The 17,586-nt window shown below is 39.7% G+C and overlaps 1 protein-coding gene across 4 annotated transcripts in view; it reads right to left on the bottom strand.

Annotated features, from left to right (window-relative positions):
- Nucleotides 1-17,586, bottom strand: part of atad2b (ATPase family AAA domain containing 2B) — a 152,732-nt gene that overhangs the window by 19,372 nt on the left and 115,774 nt on the right. The gene's annotated exons all lie outside the window — the stretch shown is intronic.

The following is a 17,586-nucleotide window of genomic DNA, read 5'->3' as shown; positions in this document are numbered from 1 at the left end:
CAAGTATGTATGTGGAAAAATGTGTGTGTTTTTTTCTTAAGTAATGTGCAGCATTGTGTCATGTTTTTAAACCTTATCTAACAGAGCAAAAAGTTGTTGACTTCCTGAAGTCGGTTTTAATTTGTGTAGCGGTAGCCAGCATGGCCAATAAAAAAACAACATTCATTAAGTTTCCTGGACTCCATGTGTGAATGTGTAATGATTTTGAAGATAATGTATACGTCGTTATACGTCTAATATATATCACTAATTGATGAACAGATGCCTTGTAATGCATAATCTGTAGTATGTGCAAATGAGGTATTTAAGAAGCAAATTTACGATGCAATCCACTGCACGGAATTGAAACCACAACCTATACAAACAGTCTCATTGTGTGTGTGTTGCTGTCCAAATTTAGTTGTGGTAGTCTGACACAAGTGAATGTATGAAAAACACTGGGCAGTGGCCAACAAACAGGTATGCAGGGATAAAGTATTTGGAGGTCAGCAGAAATCTGAAGCAATGCAGATCAGAGTGACATTTAATTAAGGCTAATCATAATAAGAAGCACGTTTAAATTTCACTGCTACTTTAATTAAAACATTGTGGACAGTGAAAAGACCTCTTAATTGACCTCAGTGTGCGCTCAAAACACAGAGCTCACCAGAATGCAAAGGCACATTAATTAAAGTTACCATCAATGACAGCATGCAAACAGGGGTAAGTGGGGGTGGGGAATGCATGTGAAAGGCAATGAACATGTGTTAAACACGCAACTATGTGGCCATGTCAAGATTATGTCGCAAAAGTTATTACAAAGAGCATAAAATTAATTAATTAATGAGGCTATATTTATTATAAGGAAAACTAGAATCCACACATCTCAAAAACAATACTATGCTTTGTTTCGTTTCGCCTAAAATGGACTGATAAAAATGTCAATTCATTACAGAATGCCACCTATAAATGTCCCTAATTAAAACAGTTATTCACTGCTGATTTAGGATTAAATAACTGGAATACTACCCCCACTAAGTAAGCAGTTTGTTTATTAACTACTTAGCCACTAGGTCAGGTTTGTTTTTTTTGCTCATTTGTTTGTTGGTCAGTTCAAATAATTTATTTTTACACTTTTACAAAACAGTTTAGTCCATTGTGTTGGTATATCGACTGTTCAATAGTGTGTTTGCCAGTTAGTTACCTAGCATTATGCAAATCTACAGTATAGCAGCAAACTGTAGATCTAGGTATAGCTGGAAGTATGTGCAGTGGTACTTCGATTTTCATATATTTTGATTTTGACAAATGTTTCTATAGTTTTCCTATACCGTCTCGATTATCGTGCATTGCATGTATCAAACTGGTCCGTTTTCCTGCGTATCATTCTGTAGAATAGAGCACCCAAACAAAGAATTCCACACGTTGGTGAAAGTACAAAAGTGGCGTCTAGGTGGCTCTTCCCCTCCCTCATTGCCGTCTTTGCCAATGAAAGCCTTTCATAAAAGGGCAATCTTGTGATGTTAAATGTGTCTTTATTTAAATAATTCATTGTTTATAAGCATTTCACATTGTTTTCTGCTTGTAACTATAATTATTCTCTTTATAAAGTATTTTCTGTTCCAATTTTTGGGTGTCTGTAACGGACTCATTGGAATAGCAATATTTTTTGTGACAACCGGGTGCGGGTGTTCGTTCTCTCAGGGATGCAGACGGGCTTCGGACACAGCTTGCAGGTACAAAAATGATTTATAAAAGCATAAATCAGACAGGAACAAATAAACATGTGCTCATCGCACTTAAAGTACAAAAACTAAAGGAGCTAGCGTGGGAGCTAGAGTACAACACTAACACTAAACAGAACCTTTAGCGTGGAAGCTAGAAGGTTACCAGAGCCTTTAGCGTGGAAGCTAGAAGGTTACAGAACCGGAACAAAAGTCGTCAACTGTTGTGTGAAAAACAAACTACGATGCAACACAGACTGAATGAAAAGGCAGGCTTATATAATGAAGACAATGAAAAACAGGTGCGCGTCGGGAACACCCACGGCAGGTGAAAGTAATCAGTTGCTATGGTAACAAACTCAGGTGCATCAACAGATACTAAAAAGGAGTCCAAGACTAACAGAAAAACACAAATGACTAGAAAACGTAAACAGAAATATGATCCGGGCAGCGGATCATAACAATTTTTCATGAAAAAAAAACGTTTGGATTTTTGTATGTTTTTTTGTCTTCATCAGACCTTTTGGAATGTTTTTTTTTAACTAAGAACACTAAAATTCTTCCTTTGATTGAAGTAGAATTGTATTGCCCAGTGTGTCGTGATTCGACTGATTTTCTTGATTAGTTTGTTTACTCTTTCAAGCAAGATTACGCAAAAAAACTACAAAAGTAGTTTCCACAAAAGTCTAGACCAAGAAACAGTTTTGGTGAAGATCTGAGGAATGATTGAGGCATTTTTTCAGGTTTTCAATAGCTTGCTTTTGGTGTAGCTTAGTGTAGCAGACTCAAAACATCCAAGGGATGGAGTGTCTGCCACCGAAAGGACTGGAGTGGACCAAAATCTGCAAATGCTCAGACAGAAAGGTCATGAACTTTTTTAAAAAAATACAATGTAGTTTACAAATATGACGTTCATAATGTTATAACGTTCACTTCAACAAGTACATTTTTTGCTTGTAAAGTTTCCACTGAAGTGCAGTTCCCAGGAGATGCTAGTCACTACTGAATGCAATAGCCTGGAAAAATTAGATTAAGTACGTAATAACTTTTAAGATATGGTCATTTTCCAGTACAAAACCCGGCAGTGTGGGAGAATCCCCTCACTAAGCTGTGACATAAAAACTCCCTCAGGCCTCTAATAAGTGCAAGTCCCTTGTTAAGTAAAAAGGTTCAACGGAAAAGACTGTAATATCCCCGCAAAAATAATAGAGATCATTAGGTCTTTGGTCTGCTGAGCCATACTCAGCACATTTTATGGTTTCATTTTCATACAGTAACTCTTAACGGCCAAAAGGGAGCGCTTTGGGTTTTTGCCATGAGTTGTCATAAAGCGGGAACAAAATGGAGCATATCACCACAGGGTGAAAAAAATATGCATAAAAGCTTTAATTAGCATCATTACAGACCATATCAAATGTAAAATCCACTTCTACTACCATACTTTCATCGAAATGCTGTCACATTTTTAACATTTGTGGGTTTCAATCTTGTGTTTTGGGAGCATTTATGGTGCACTTTCTATACGCTATGGACCATCTTCCTACCTCTTTCCTATTTCAATGTTTTATAGAAGCTGCCTCATGCCTTCCTACTACTTATTTTTATGTTTTTTACGTTTCGTTCCCATCTTTCTGTCCAGTTTACGCTCCATTCACTCCCTTTAAATGTATTCTCCCCTGGCTGCGAGTCGGCTGATTGCGGAAGCCCATGCTCCCCTGCCTTTGTCAGCTTGATCAGGAGCATGGTGACAGCATGGGGTAAATGGCGCCAGTGTGTCTTACAACGCTCGCCATGATTGAGTAAGCTCAGGCGAACACAAAAGGGCAGTAATCTCATGCGTTAAGTACCAAGACTGACAAGTGTCGTTTAACCCCGCCGCCTGTTACCGACTCCCCACCTCCATTTTCCACATGCTAGCTGTAACCGTGTTACCTGCTCTTGTCAAATTTCTAATATTTATATCTGCATGCTTCTTGGGGATGTTACTTACTAGGGGACGGCGGGGCGCGGTTGGGAGAGCGGCCATACCAGCAACCTGAGGGTTCTGGTAGTGATGATACTCTAAACCGGTTTTCCCGGTTGTTCGATAAGAAAAGAACCGAGTCCTCGGACTCGCATCCCTTTTTGAGAACCGGTACCCGTTATCGAGACCACTATAGTAAAGAAAAAGAGTTGGTTCTTTATTCGAATCCCTCGGAACGAATCCCGTCCCGGGACGGGACGTCACGTAGCTCAGTCATTAGGCGCAGATAGGGAAAGCAGGAAAAACAATGGACCGCGCTCCAAGGTGTAATAAAGTTCAAAACAAAAGGTATAATCCAATGAATAACTTTACTGAGAGATTTGAGCAGGGTACAAACACATGACGAACACTTTTACGACCAACCGGAAACATAGCAACCAGGCTACCAACGCACCTCCTTTACGGCAGCTGTCGCAACTTAAAGCAACCGCAGCACATAGTACATATATATGACGTCTCCCTTTTTTAACTTTTGTTTTTCTTTCCTTGTAAACAAAACAAAATCACACTAATGGGTTGTCTGTCTAATTATAAATAATGCAGACGAGGCGTGTTGGCTGAGTTCTTGACGTTTACTTTAACAGCGTGCTCATAAACTCATTCTCAGCTGCCGGTGGTGACACTTTTCGGGGCTACCGCGCATGCTCGTCACTCCCGTTGCATGCTGGGTAGTGTAGTTGTTATTTTCCCTAGCTCATAACATCACATCTTTTCCCCTATAAAGAAAGATTTTAACTCAATAAAGTGTATTTCTTTTTTTAGCTTTAACTTTTCATATTTTAGCATTGTAACCACATTTGCAAACAACTTTTCTCTTCATAGAATTTTATTTCAATAAAGAAATAAAGTGCAAAAATGTCAAAGCATCATAGCAAACAGTTATGTCAAATAGCAGCAGAAGTGCACTTTTTGGAGAGCTGTATTATTTTCAGTTTTGTGCCCAAGGGACTGATTTTATTTAACACTATATTATTATTTATACATCTATAGTGATCACAGAGACAGGTTGTTTTTGTGTTACTGTATATATTTGTTTCTCTGAAAAATCCCACTTAATATACTTTGGGTTACAACAGTCAATATTTATTTATTTATTAGATTTTATTTTTTTCTTATACAATAAAAGTGAGCTTTTGTTAAACCAAATATTGTGTGTTTTTTTCCATATACAACAACCTATCTGGACTCGATAAGAGAATCGATAAGGAATCGGTTCGATAAGAGGATTCGATAATAGGCTCGAACTCGATAATTTCTTATCAAACATCATCCCTAGGTTCTGGTTCCATCCCCAGCTTCTACCAACCTAGTCACGTCTGTTGTGTCCTTGAGCAAGACACTTCACCCTTGCTCCTGATGGGTCGTGGTTAGCGCCTGCATGGCCGCTCCCGCCATTAGTGTGTGAATGTGTGTGTGAATGGGTGGATGTGGAAATAATGTCAAAGTGCTTTGAGTACCTTGAAGGTAGAAAAGCACTATACAAGTATAACCCATTTACCATTTAGTTGGACCACAAGTCATCGGTAATGCCCGGTAGTAGGATTTTGGAGATCAACAGTCTTTACTAGGGTTACAAATAAATTGGGATGTGAATCTAAAACCGGTTCTTGTTCAGAACCGGTTCCCAGTGTATTAATTACTTGGAATCACTTGACATTTTTTCAAACAATTCACTTAACGATTCCAATGGGCGCATATTGTGTAATGACGTCAGACAGCAACATGTCACCGATGCCAGGTAAACACTCAAAAGTTTTGCAACATTTACAAGAAAATATTGCAACAGCACTACTTGTAATAACTGCAAGGTTGCTATTTTATCTAGAGAAGGACATACGAGCAATATGCTGAAACATTTGCATTCAGAGCATGCAATAACTATAAATGAATGTCGCGTTTTCGAACTGCGTCGATCTCATCCCAGCAGCAGTGATCTGGCATTAACACAACAGGTACTAACTAATACCGCCAACAATGTTAGCGCTATTATTTGTTAAATTGTAATGAATGCCTTCTCATTTAGATGAGCATGACCGACAGATTCTGACTGGCTTCGAAAGGGGCAGTGAGTACTCGTACCAGGTCATGTCTACGATACCACTCTCCTTTCACCGCGGCAAGTGCCATGGCTTAGGCCAGGATAGACGAAATTCACCGAGTTGTGACTGAGCTTGTGGTAAAAAGCTTGCACACATTTGCCACAGTGCTCGTGACTTTCGGTAGGTTAATGTTCAATTGTAGTCAGAGAAAACTTAAACTTTCATGCAACCAGATTTTCAGTAATTTTCATTGAACAGGTGAAACTATAAAATTAGAGTATCGTGTCCATTCATGTCAGTAATTCAACTTCAAATAGGAAACTAATAAGTAATATATACTCATGCAAAGTAATAAATGTCAAGCCTTTATTTGTTATAATTTTGATCATCATTGCGTACATATTTTGAAAACCCTACACACAAAAGAAGGCTTGAAATATCGTGAGTTGCATGTTATGAACCTGTTACATATTAGTTTCACCACAACCTTTGAGCAATAATATTTGATAATATTAAAAATTTTTCAGTTTAACAGTATATTTTCTAGGTAGATGACAAAGATTCTTAACAGTTTAAAAAATGTTACTAAATGTTAAATTTTTTTGTAATTTCCATGTTTATTTTGTTAAATTCTACAAAAGAATATGTATTTCTTATCAAAATCAAAAACGTTTTTTTCCATGCTATCCTACCTATGTACAGTATGTGCCTATAAAAACCTCACTGTTGGCTTTGTAAGGTCACGTTACCTCTAAACTAAACATTGATGCTAATCCACCATTTTGTTAAACTTTTTTCAAAATAAGAATCGATAAGAGAACCGATAAAGAACAGAATCGTTCAGCAGAATCAAACGTAGAATTGAAACCGTAAAAATCTTACCAATTCCCATCCCTACAAATAAACATATTTTTGAAGTATTTTGGCCTTTTATACACACAAAAAATCCCCTGAAATCTTCCTTATTTGGACCAATGTGAAAAATATTCTTGTCGCTGCCATAAAACATCCATTTTCTATTTCTTTAGCCGTTATATGGCCACGCATGGTGGTGTACATGAGTGTGGTGACAAAAGCGGTTGAGCAGACTGGATAACAACTCTCACAAGAACTCAAATAAGTGCCTTGTCAGATTTCAAAACATATTTTTGGAGAATTATTGACAATAAGAGTATTTTTTTAATCCTAAATAAATCAATTTAAAAAAAAAAAATCTGCGCTCAAGCAAAAAGGGATCTTTTCTTATGCAGGGCAAAAAAGGCTGGTGCCTGAGCACTGGTTATTACTATCAAGGGTTGTCCCGATACCAATATTTTGGTACCAAAATGTATTTAGATACTTTTCTAAATAAAAAGGGACCACAAAAAAGTGGCATTATTTTAACAAAAAATCTTATGACACATTAAACATGTTTCTTATTGCAACCAAAAAACAATTGTCATCAAATCAGATAGTAAACATACTATAATACTTCACTTTTAGAAGTAAGTAAGCAAACGGGTTACAAAGGCTTCCTAATTTGACTTCTGACGTATGTAGTAACATATTGTGTCATTATCAATTGTATTAATACCAAAAATATGGGGGGAAAGCAGTAGAAGTAATCTGACTGTTCATTTACTGTTAATATCTGCTTACTTTCTGTTTTAACATGTCTCATCTACACAAATCTGAGAAGCACTTATTATTCTATTGTTTGGATACTTCCCATAGGTTTTGGCTGATACCACAAATTTTGGTATTGATCCGATACCAAGTAGTTACAGGGTCATACATTGGTCATATTTAAAGCCCTCATGTGTGCAGGGATGTATTTGTCTGTCTTCACACTGTTTCTGCTTGTAAGTGTCGTGTGCGCGTGTGTTAACATGCACAGCAGCTCAAATGCCTGCATTGTCACCACATCACATATCGTATCGATGAAAAAAAAAGTATCAATATTTTTCGAAAGCAGTATAGCATTAATTCATTCATACTTTATTAGTACCGGTATACCGTACAACCTTACTATGTACTTCACTAATTATATTTATATTTTCAAATACTAAATACTGGTGTCATAAGTGTATTTATTGTATTTGCTGATGAAACTGCCTGTCAAGCTTTGCCCAAGTAAATGCCCTGCAGGACTGCTAATACCGGAGCACTTATATATATTTTTTATATTATTGGAGATTTTAGACGCTAGCTGATATTATCCAATACTTGTTTTTATTTTGCTGATATCGGACTGATATTAATATTGGATCAGTACCCCCCCTGCTGAGGTGTTATGGATGCCCAGGATGCTTCAATAGCGGCCTTTAGCTCATTTGCATTATTGGGTCTGGTGTCTTTCAGCTTCTTCTTCACAATACCCCACAAATTCTCGATGGGGTTCAGGTCAGGGGAGTTGGCAGGCCAATCGAGGACAGTAATGCCATGGTCAGTACACCAGTTACTGGTGGTTTTGGCACTGTAGGCAGGTGCCAGATCATGCTGGAAAATGAAATCATCATCTCCATAGATCTTTTCAACAGCTGGAAGCATGTAGTGCTCTAAAATCTCTAGAAGCGTCTGACTTGGGCTATGGAAAAGAAGCACTGGACAGTTGCAGAGTGGTCCAGAGTCCTGTTTTCAGACGAAAACAAGTTTTGTATTTCATTTGGAAGTCAAGGCGCTAGAGTCTGGAGGAAGGCTGGAGAGGAGCAAAATCCAAGTTACTTGAAATCCAGTGTGAAGTTCCCACAGTCAGCAATGGTTTGGGGAGCCATGTCAGCTGCTGGTGTTGGTCCACTGTGTTTCATCAAGTCCAGAGTCAATGAAGTTGTGTACCAAGATAATGTGTACCATCGAGAATTTGTGGGGTATTGTGAAGAAGAAGCTGAAAGACACCAGACCCAATAATGCAAATGAGCTAAAGGCCACTATTGAAGCATCCTGGGCATCCATAACACCTCAGCAATGCCACAGGCTGATTGCCTCCATGCCGCGCCGCATTGATGCAGTAATCCGTGCAAAAGGATTCCCAACCAAGTACTGAGTGCATTAATTGACATTTTCAAATGTTAGATTTTGTTTTGCTGTTAAAAATCTTTTTTTTTTTACTTGGTCTGAGGAAATATTCTAATTTTTTTAGATAGGATTTTTGAGTTTTCTTAAGCTGTATGCCATAATCAGCAATATTAAAATAATAAGAGGCTTGCAATATTTCAGTTGATGTGTAATGAATCCAGAATGTATGACATTTTTGTTTTTTTAATTGCATTACAGAAAATAAAGAACTTTATCACAATATTCTAATTTTCTGAGACAGTCCTGTATGTGAAGGTTGGAGGTCTTCCTTCCACTAAAGGGTGTCTCTCAGGCTGTGAGGTGTTATCATTGAACAAAAGGTAAAACAGGGGCCACATAGCTACAACACGGAAACTCTTCAGCCTCCACTACCCTGTTTTTTCTGCAGGATTTTTTTGTCTTTGAAAAAAAGGTAAATGAACACCTTGTTGCCACACAAGATTTAACAGATTAAGTGAGGGCAAAGGGTGGACGTGGCACTGAATGACAGTAGGATGATTTAAAAAACGATATTCAGTCCATGTGGCAAATACAGTGGCTTACCGGGCATTCACACAGGTAATACAATATAGATGGTGTTAGAAGGGGTCAGGGACAATCATGACAAATCATATTATGGCATCTTGCCATCCCTTCTTAAAATATGCAACGTGCCTGAGTCCGTCAAACATCAAAGCACTGGAAAATCCGTAGCACACTTGACAACTGGGAATTATGTCTGCGTCACTGTGAAGGCACCAAAGTGTCAGTGATGGGGTTTAAAAGCCCCTTGCGTAAGATCAATGCCAAAATACACCAGCAAGTAAAATCATAGAAATTCCCCTGCTGCTGTTCTAATATTTGGTTGGACTCTTAGAACTATAATTTAATAAATAATGGCCTCCTAAAAACATTTGTTTTCCCCAAAAAGGAAATGAAACACCTTGGTAGAAAAATTATACTTTCTGTCTTGCATGTTTACTCATTTGAATTTGTTGTGGAAACAAAGCAGCACAAATCATTTGAAACTTTAGTATTTCAATTATTTGCAGTCACAACATGAACAGATGCAACTTCTATGTGACCGACTGGAGCCATTGTTATCTTACCGCCAAATTTTGTGTAACAAACTAGTCCGTTTGCTCATAGCGGTAGGAATCTTTGGGCACCTCATGATTTAAGTATGATTCAGAGGCTATAATTTGATTATTATCTACTTTTTGATTTCCTCTTAGCTGGTTACTCTAACTTGTAACACAGCTCCAGTTAAACTGCTGTTGCAGCATACAAAGCACTTATTTTGTTGCTTTACATTCAAGCTAGCTTGGCGGTTTAGCATGGCCCATTTGTCTGCATAACATTCATTTTGAGTGCCCCAAAAAAAAAAGAATCCCACAGGTTGGTGTCTCTGCTTTTATTTATTATCATTATTATTATTGATTATGACTGCAAAATAGGGTCACACTAAATTGCAGAGGTGTGGACTCGAGTCACATGGACTTGGACTCGAGTCAGACTCGAGTCATGAATTTGATGACTTTAGACTCGACTTGACAAAATGTAAAGAGACTTGCAACTCGACTTAGACTTTAACATCAATGACTTGTGACTTCACTTGGACTTGAGCCTTTTGACTTGACATGACTTGCTACTTTCCCCAAAACCTAAAGCTTAAAAAGTTATTTGGGAGCGCTCCGTAGCTTTCATTTTGTACGTGTCTGTCTATCAGCGTGTGTGCTGCGTGTCAGCGTGTGTGCTCTCAGTACAACAGCCAATCAAATTAGATCTACGTTGTTTTCAACACACAGCATTCATCCAATCAAATTGCAGGACAACCAATGAACAAGAGTTGTCAAACAACGCGCCAGTGAGAAAGATTTATACCAAAGTTGGTTTCGTTCGGGTATAAAAACTACGACTTGGTCAAAGAATTGCCGTATGCAAATCACGCAGTTCGAATATTACAGACGGAGACGCAACAACTTCCAACTTCGTTCGACATTTGAAGTTGCACAAAGAAGGGTAAGTTTTGAATGTAAGATAACGTTTATTGGCGAAGTAACATGACTTTTATTTGCTGTGTAGTTAAATCAGTGAGGCTGTAAACTCACTGCTAACGTCATAACCATAGACATCTTATAAATAGACACAGCATCGAGCGCTACTGCCTACTGGCGCAGACGAGACGCGGGGCCGCCATCTTGGAGTGGTGATCCGCTCCACTCAGTGCAATTCATTTGGCAGGAGCAATGAACTGTCAACGCATTTAATTCATTTTACCTCACTGAATACCACTCATTTTCACGCGCTTTTTTGTCATACGTGTAGCTATGATAACGGACACATGTTTTATTATTCATAGTTTGCTTAACAGTAATAGAATATTCTTATACGCTATAAATGACCAGACGTCCGAGATTAAAACTGGGAATATAATCCCAGAGAAGGGGGAAAAAAACGGTCAGATATTTTTAAATTGAAGAAACAATATGATTACGTTATATATACATGCTACATAAACAATGTATGAATACATTAGATATCTATATATCTTTTAGACCGTATCTCTGTTGCTGCAGCAGCAGAGAGTTTATTCTGTCGTGACACTTTGTATTGATATTTTGTATTACATTCTTCCCTTAAATGATCATGTTTACAGTGATTGTTATATATGTATTTTTTATGTATGTCGCTTTGGATAAAAGCGTCTGCCAAATACTTAAACATATATAAACACCTGAAAGTCTTTATATCAGCTAAAACCACCAATCTGTTTCACTGGATTCAGAATAAAACCAAATTCTGTTTTACCCAACAATGTTAGTATTTGAATATTGTTACTTGAAGACTTATTCCTGGTTACAATTATACTGTTAAGAAAGTATTGTCTTATATTTTGCCTAAAATGAGAATGCATTATAATCAATGGCGGCTGGTGAATTTTGTTTTAGGTGGGGCAGAAAGTTTGTAAACCAAACCCCTTTAGGGGCGTCATCCTCCCCCAGAAGATTTATTTGTGATTTTCACATACAAATATTGAAGATCTTTGCTCCTTCTCAACTCTGTGGTAATGTTATTTTCATAAAATACAACCAATAGTACATTAATGTTAAATCTTACTTGTGAAAAGTAATCCCCCGATTCCTATTTCCAACAGTCCGCTCATTTGAGCAGGAAAACGCTGAACACCAGCCTGGCATCTTTGTTTTCTACCTGTCAACTATCAGTTTAGGCTGCTCGCCGGCTCCTCATCACCACTTCAAGATGCAAATTGCTCGCGTCACAGCAACCAATATTGCGTCTACTTATAAGATGTTTATGGTTATAACGTCATTTCAAACACGGCAATATGTTGCGTCCACTGCAGTTTGCTACCTTATTCATACTTTTTGTCAAGTGATTTTTTAAGCAGGGTTGCATGAGGTACCTATACTTAACGTTACGTTAGTCAATGTATCACACACAGTAACGTAACGTTAGACGGCGGTCAGCAGCACCGCGTATTTTAGCCACCTACAAAAAGACAAACATAGTCAAATAAAGGTCAGTTAAAATATATACTATATTAAGAATATGTGTACATATTGCATAGGGCCCTGACATCTAAAAAGTACAACTCTGTTCATTGTTATGTTCATGTATTTGTTATGTTTTTCAAGTGTACGCACACATCAACACACATACAGTATGAGATGAGATCAATGAGATAAGGTAAGAACAGAATAGAAACTGCTGTGGAACTAGTTACAATGCAATATGCCATGGAAATACAATGTTAACACTTTTGTACAAATAAGTACAGTTGCACTTGTTTTTGCAAATGTGTTTATTCTGTAAAGGAATGAGTTAAATGTTTAAAATTGTTTAAACTATTAAAATGACTGGTTAATAGTGCTATTATGAATTGCAATGTCAGTACTATTTTCTTTCCTGCTATTACAAATGCACTTGTTTTAATAAATAAATACAGCGGTTTAAAAGCATACACAATCTGTGTAAAAATATTAGTCTGTGGTCAAAAGGACTTGAAAGGACTCGAAACTCAAAATGCAGGACTTGTGACTTGACTTGAGACTTTCCAGTCTTAACTTTGGACTTGACTCGGGACTTGCCTGTCTTGACTCGGGACTTGACTCGAGACTTGAGGGCAAAGACTTGAGACTTACTTGTGACTTGCAAAGCAATGACTTGGTCCCACCTCTGCTAAATTGGCCCGAGTGTGTGAATTTTTGTCTGTCTGTGTTGGCCCTACAATGAATGAGGCGGCGACTGGTCCAGGTTGTACCCTGCCTTCCGCCTGCAGCTGTGGTAGGCTCCATGGTGTGACAACTAAACAAGAGCAAATATGACTAAATGAAAGTGGGACACTGCTATTATTAGGCGTGTGTTTAAACAGGAAATTGTGAAATGTTATAATAGCTTGACATTAAGCCAAAATGACTTCATACATGGGATCCCGAACCTCGGATTAAGGAGGAACAGTGTGGTTTTAGTCCTGGTTGTGGAACTGTGGACCAGCTCTATACTCTCGGCAGGGTCCTTGAGGGTGCATGGGAGTTTGCCCAACCAGTCTAAATGTGCTTTGTGGACTTGGAGAAGGCATTTGACCGTGTTCCTCGGGAAGTCATCTGGGGAGTGCTCAGAGAGTATGGGGTATGGGACTGTCTGATTGTGCCGGTCCACTCCCTGTATGATCAGTGTCAGAGCTTGGTCCGCATTGCCGGCAGTTAGTCGGACCCTTTTCCAGTGAAGGTTGGACTCCGCCAAGGCTGTCCTTTGTCTCCGACCGATTCTGTTCATAACTTTTATGGACAGAATTTCTAGGCGGAGTCAGGGCATTGAGGGGATCCGGTTTGGTAGCTGCAAGATTAGGTCTCTGTTTTTGCAGATGATGTGGGGCTGATGGCTTCATCTAGCCAGGATTTTCAGCTCTCACTGGATCTGTTCGCAGCCGAATGTGAAGCGACTGGGATGAGATTCAGCACCTCCAAGTCCGAGTCCATGGTTCTCACCCGGAAAAAGGTGGAGTGCCATCTGCGGGTTGGGGAAGAGATCTTGCCCCAAGTGGAGGAGTTCAAGTACCTCGGAGTCTTGTTCACGAGTGAGGGAAGAGTGGATCGTGAGGTCGACAGGCGGATCGGTGTGGCGTCTTCAGTAATGTGGACGCTGTATCGATCTGTTGTGGTGAAGAAGGAGCTGAGCCGGAAGGCAAAGCTCTCAATTTACCGGTCGGTCTACGTTCTGATGAAACCAGATCTTTTCCATATATCCATATTAAAGTGTTACTTTTTTACTTCCATAGTCCTATTACAAAATAGCTAGTATTCTTCCTTCTTTCTCTCTCATAGTAATGTGTGTCGGCCTTCTAGCAGTGGAATGTAGGGTGTAGAGATAACTCAGTGAGTAGACAAAATAACGAGGTGGAAGAGTACAGGGAAGGGAAAGCAAGGGCAGACCGGATAGAGCCACACATCGGGATAGATATTGCAAAGCTGGTCTCGTTATTGTCAAAGCTTTGAGAATAAACAACAAAATACCAACTACTGCTTTTGGTGATCAATTTGAACTCCAACTTATTTGCCATTAAAAGAACTTGGGAGTGGACAGCAGCTTAAAATCCCTGGGAGGAAGAGCTGTCTACGCAACAGTTCCCGTCCTCACTTATGGTCATGAGCTTTGGGTTATGACCGAAAGGACAAGATCACAGGTACAAGCGGCCGAAATGAGTTCCTCTGCCGGGTGGCGGGCTCGCCCTTAGAGATAGGGTGAAAAGCTCTGTCACTCGGGAGGAGCTCAAAGTAAAGCCGCTGCTCCTCCACAACAAAAGGAGCCAGATGAGGTGGTTCGGGCATCTTGTAAGGATGTCACCAGAACGCCTCCCTAGGTCGGTAGGATGCCACGGGGAAGACCCAGAACACGTTGGGAAGACTATGTCTGCCGGCTGGCCTGGGAACGCCTAGGGATCCCCCGGGAAGAGCTGGACAAAGTGGCTTGGGAGAGGGAAGTCTGGGCTTCTCTGCTTAGACTGCTCCCCCTGCGAACCAACCTTGGATAAGCGGAAGAAAATGGATGGATGGATGGACTTCATAATGTACCAGCAAAGACAGCAAGAAAAGAGCTCATTCTGGCCAGCCGTTAAAAGAAAACCCACTTTAAGTGTGCTCTTGGTTAAGTTCTCATCCGCCTGCTACCCTTTTCCCACGCCATCTGTAGACAAAAGTCTGATAATTGGTAGAAAGAAAACAGCTGAGAATGAGAGACTTCTTGCCAACCAGTCGAGAAGAAGCATTGGGATCTTGTCATTCAATCATTCCAACAATTCAGTCTGATCCAGACAGCATTATTTCCATTAAACTGGCAACAACTGGCCTAATGAGTAAGGCTACATTATGGCTGTGAAAGGCCTGCGCAAATAGCCAAACAATGCCATCCATGTACTAAAGTCTTGGAGTGTTTTGTGACTAAACTCCTAACACTCCTGGTGGTATTTCACTCCAAGGGGATTTCAGAGCCTCTTCCATCAAATTGACAGTCAGAAATAATAAGCACACTAGAATCAATGAATATGACTGAGGGAAGACTGAAATTCCCTGCAAGTCCTAATAAACACGAAGCAATGTGCCAGTCCCAGCCAAACCAGCAAACGGCTGCTTAAATGGCGACTCTCATCCTGCATGTGTAGGAAATTCAATTTGTTCAGTAAGCTAGGGATGAAAAAGCAATTATTCACAGTCTCCTATTTTCACAATCTGTTTTTTTAAGATATCTTCCACCACCACCCTTCTTGCTTCACGCCGCTCTTTTGCCACACATGCCACACACGTTGATAGGGGTGGCTAGTCAAAGAAGCTCAGGCCAACTAGAAGGCCTGCCAATCTGTTTGAATGATGGCCTCACTGCCATCAATGTGGGACCTGGCTAAAAGCCATTCAATATAGGCTTGATAGCTCTGTGTCACTATGAAGCAAAAGAGGGGGGCGGTGGTAAAGTGAATGTATGTCAAAAGAGCACTTCTTTTGCACCAATTACACCCCACAGTCACCCACAACCGCTGGGGAGCACTGTCAGGGGAGCCCACTGAGCCAAGGTAACAATTTCCAGTCCACTTGGGGGAATTAGGTGAGACCCCATTGTGTCCTGGCAAAGTACCACAGGCTTTAATTCGCATGTTCTGCTGCTTGAGCACATCTTGGGACAAGTTGGCGGATGTCGCGAGGCAGAGTGGAGGCTCATGTTTTAGTCATGACATGTGTTGATTGAGAGACCGCCGCTGTAATTGGCATCCTGCCTATGCAGGGAGCAGGGATGAAAAGCAAAAAAAGACATAAGCAAAAAAGGGTGAACAGAGATGAGTTTGGATAAGCCTGACAAGTTATTCATCTGAGAAAGACAGCTGACTACCATCAGCTATCAAACCAGACCTATTGGATAGAAAATAAACTTTGGCTAGGTCACCCATGAACGCATCTGTCCATATAATGTAAATCCCATTGTACAACAAAAATAAAGTTTAAAGTTACAAAAGCAATACATAACTGTTTGAATGATAAACACACCATTTGCTGTATACAATGCCAAGGTCGTGCTACTTATAATAGCAAACCTTTAAATGAAGCATGTCCAAGGTTGATGGTTAGCATCATTTCTACCTCGTCAAATTTGGGATTAGTAAATTCTTTAGTTTATTGTTAGTAAGAAACTAACTTTCACAATTCAACATGTATGAAGAGAATTACAGTGCATCTTGAAAGTATTCACAGAACTTAACTATTTCCACAATTTGTTATGTTACAACCTTATACCAAAATGAAATATATTATTTTATGTCCTCAAAATTCTAGACACAATACCTGATAATGACAATGTGATAACATGTAGGTTTTTTTTTAGAATGTTTTACAAATTTATTAAATATTAAAAATAAAATAAAAAATCACATAAGTAGTCACAGCCTTTGCCACGAGGCTCAAAAGTAAGCTCAGGTCATCCTATTACAACTGATCATCCTTGAGATGTTCCTACAGCTTAATTGGAGTCCACCCGTAGTACATTTAGTTGATTGGACATGATTTGGAAAGGCACACATCTGTTTATATATAAAAGGTCCCACACGTGACAGTGTATGGCAGAGCACAAACCAAGCATGAAGTAGAAGGAATTGTCTGTCGACCTCCGATACAGGATTGTCTTGAGGCAAAACTCTGGGCAAGGGTACAGAAAAATATCTGATGCCTTGAAAGTCCCAATGAGCACAGTGGCCTTCATCATCCATAAATGGAAGACATTTGGAACCACCAGGACTCTTCCTAGGGGAGAAGGGCCCTATTCAGGGACCAGGCCCAGTCAGGGTCCAGGTGACCAAGACCCCGATGGTCACTTTGTCGGAGCTACACCATTCCTCTGTAGAGAGAGTAGAACCTTCCAGAAGGGAAACCATCTCTGCAGCAATCCGCCAATAAGGCCTGTTTGGTAGAGTGGCAATACGGAAGCCATTCCTTAATAAAAAAGCACATGGCAGATAGCCTGGGGCTTGCCAAAATGCACCCGAAAGACTTTGAGACCATGAGAAACAAAATGTTCTGGTCTGATTGGACAAAAATGTAACGCTTTGATGTAAATGCCAGGCATCGTGTGTGGAGGAAACCAAGCACTGCTCATCACCAGGCAAATACCATCCCTACAGTGAAGTATGGTGGTGGCAGCACCATGCTGTTGAGTGTTTTTCAGCGGCAGGAACTGGGAGACTAGTCGGAATAGAGGGAAAGATAAATGCAGCAATGTACAGAGA

The sequence above is a fragment of the Entelurus aequoreus genome, linkage group LG04, assembly GCF_033978785.1.
Source record: "Entelurus aequoreus isolate RoL-2023_Sb linkage group LG04, RoL_Eaeq_v1.1, whole genome shotgun sequence".
In the NCBI taxonomy this organism is placed as follows: domain Eukaryota; kingdom Metazoa; phylum Chordata; class Actinopteri; order Syngnathiformes; family Syngnathidae; genus Entelurus; species Entelurus aequoreus.
The sequence above is the reverse complement of the archived record's forward strand: the minus strand, read 5'-3'. Positions and strand labels throughout refer to the sequence as shown.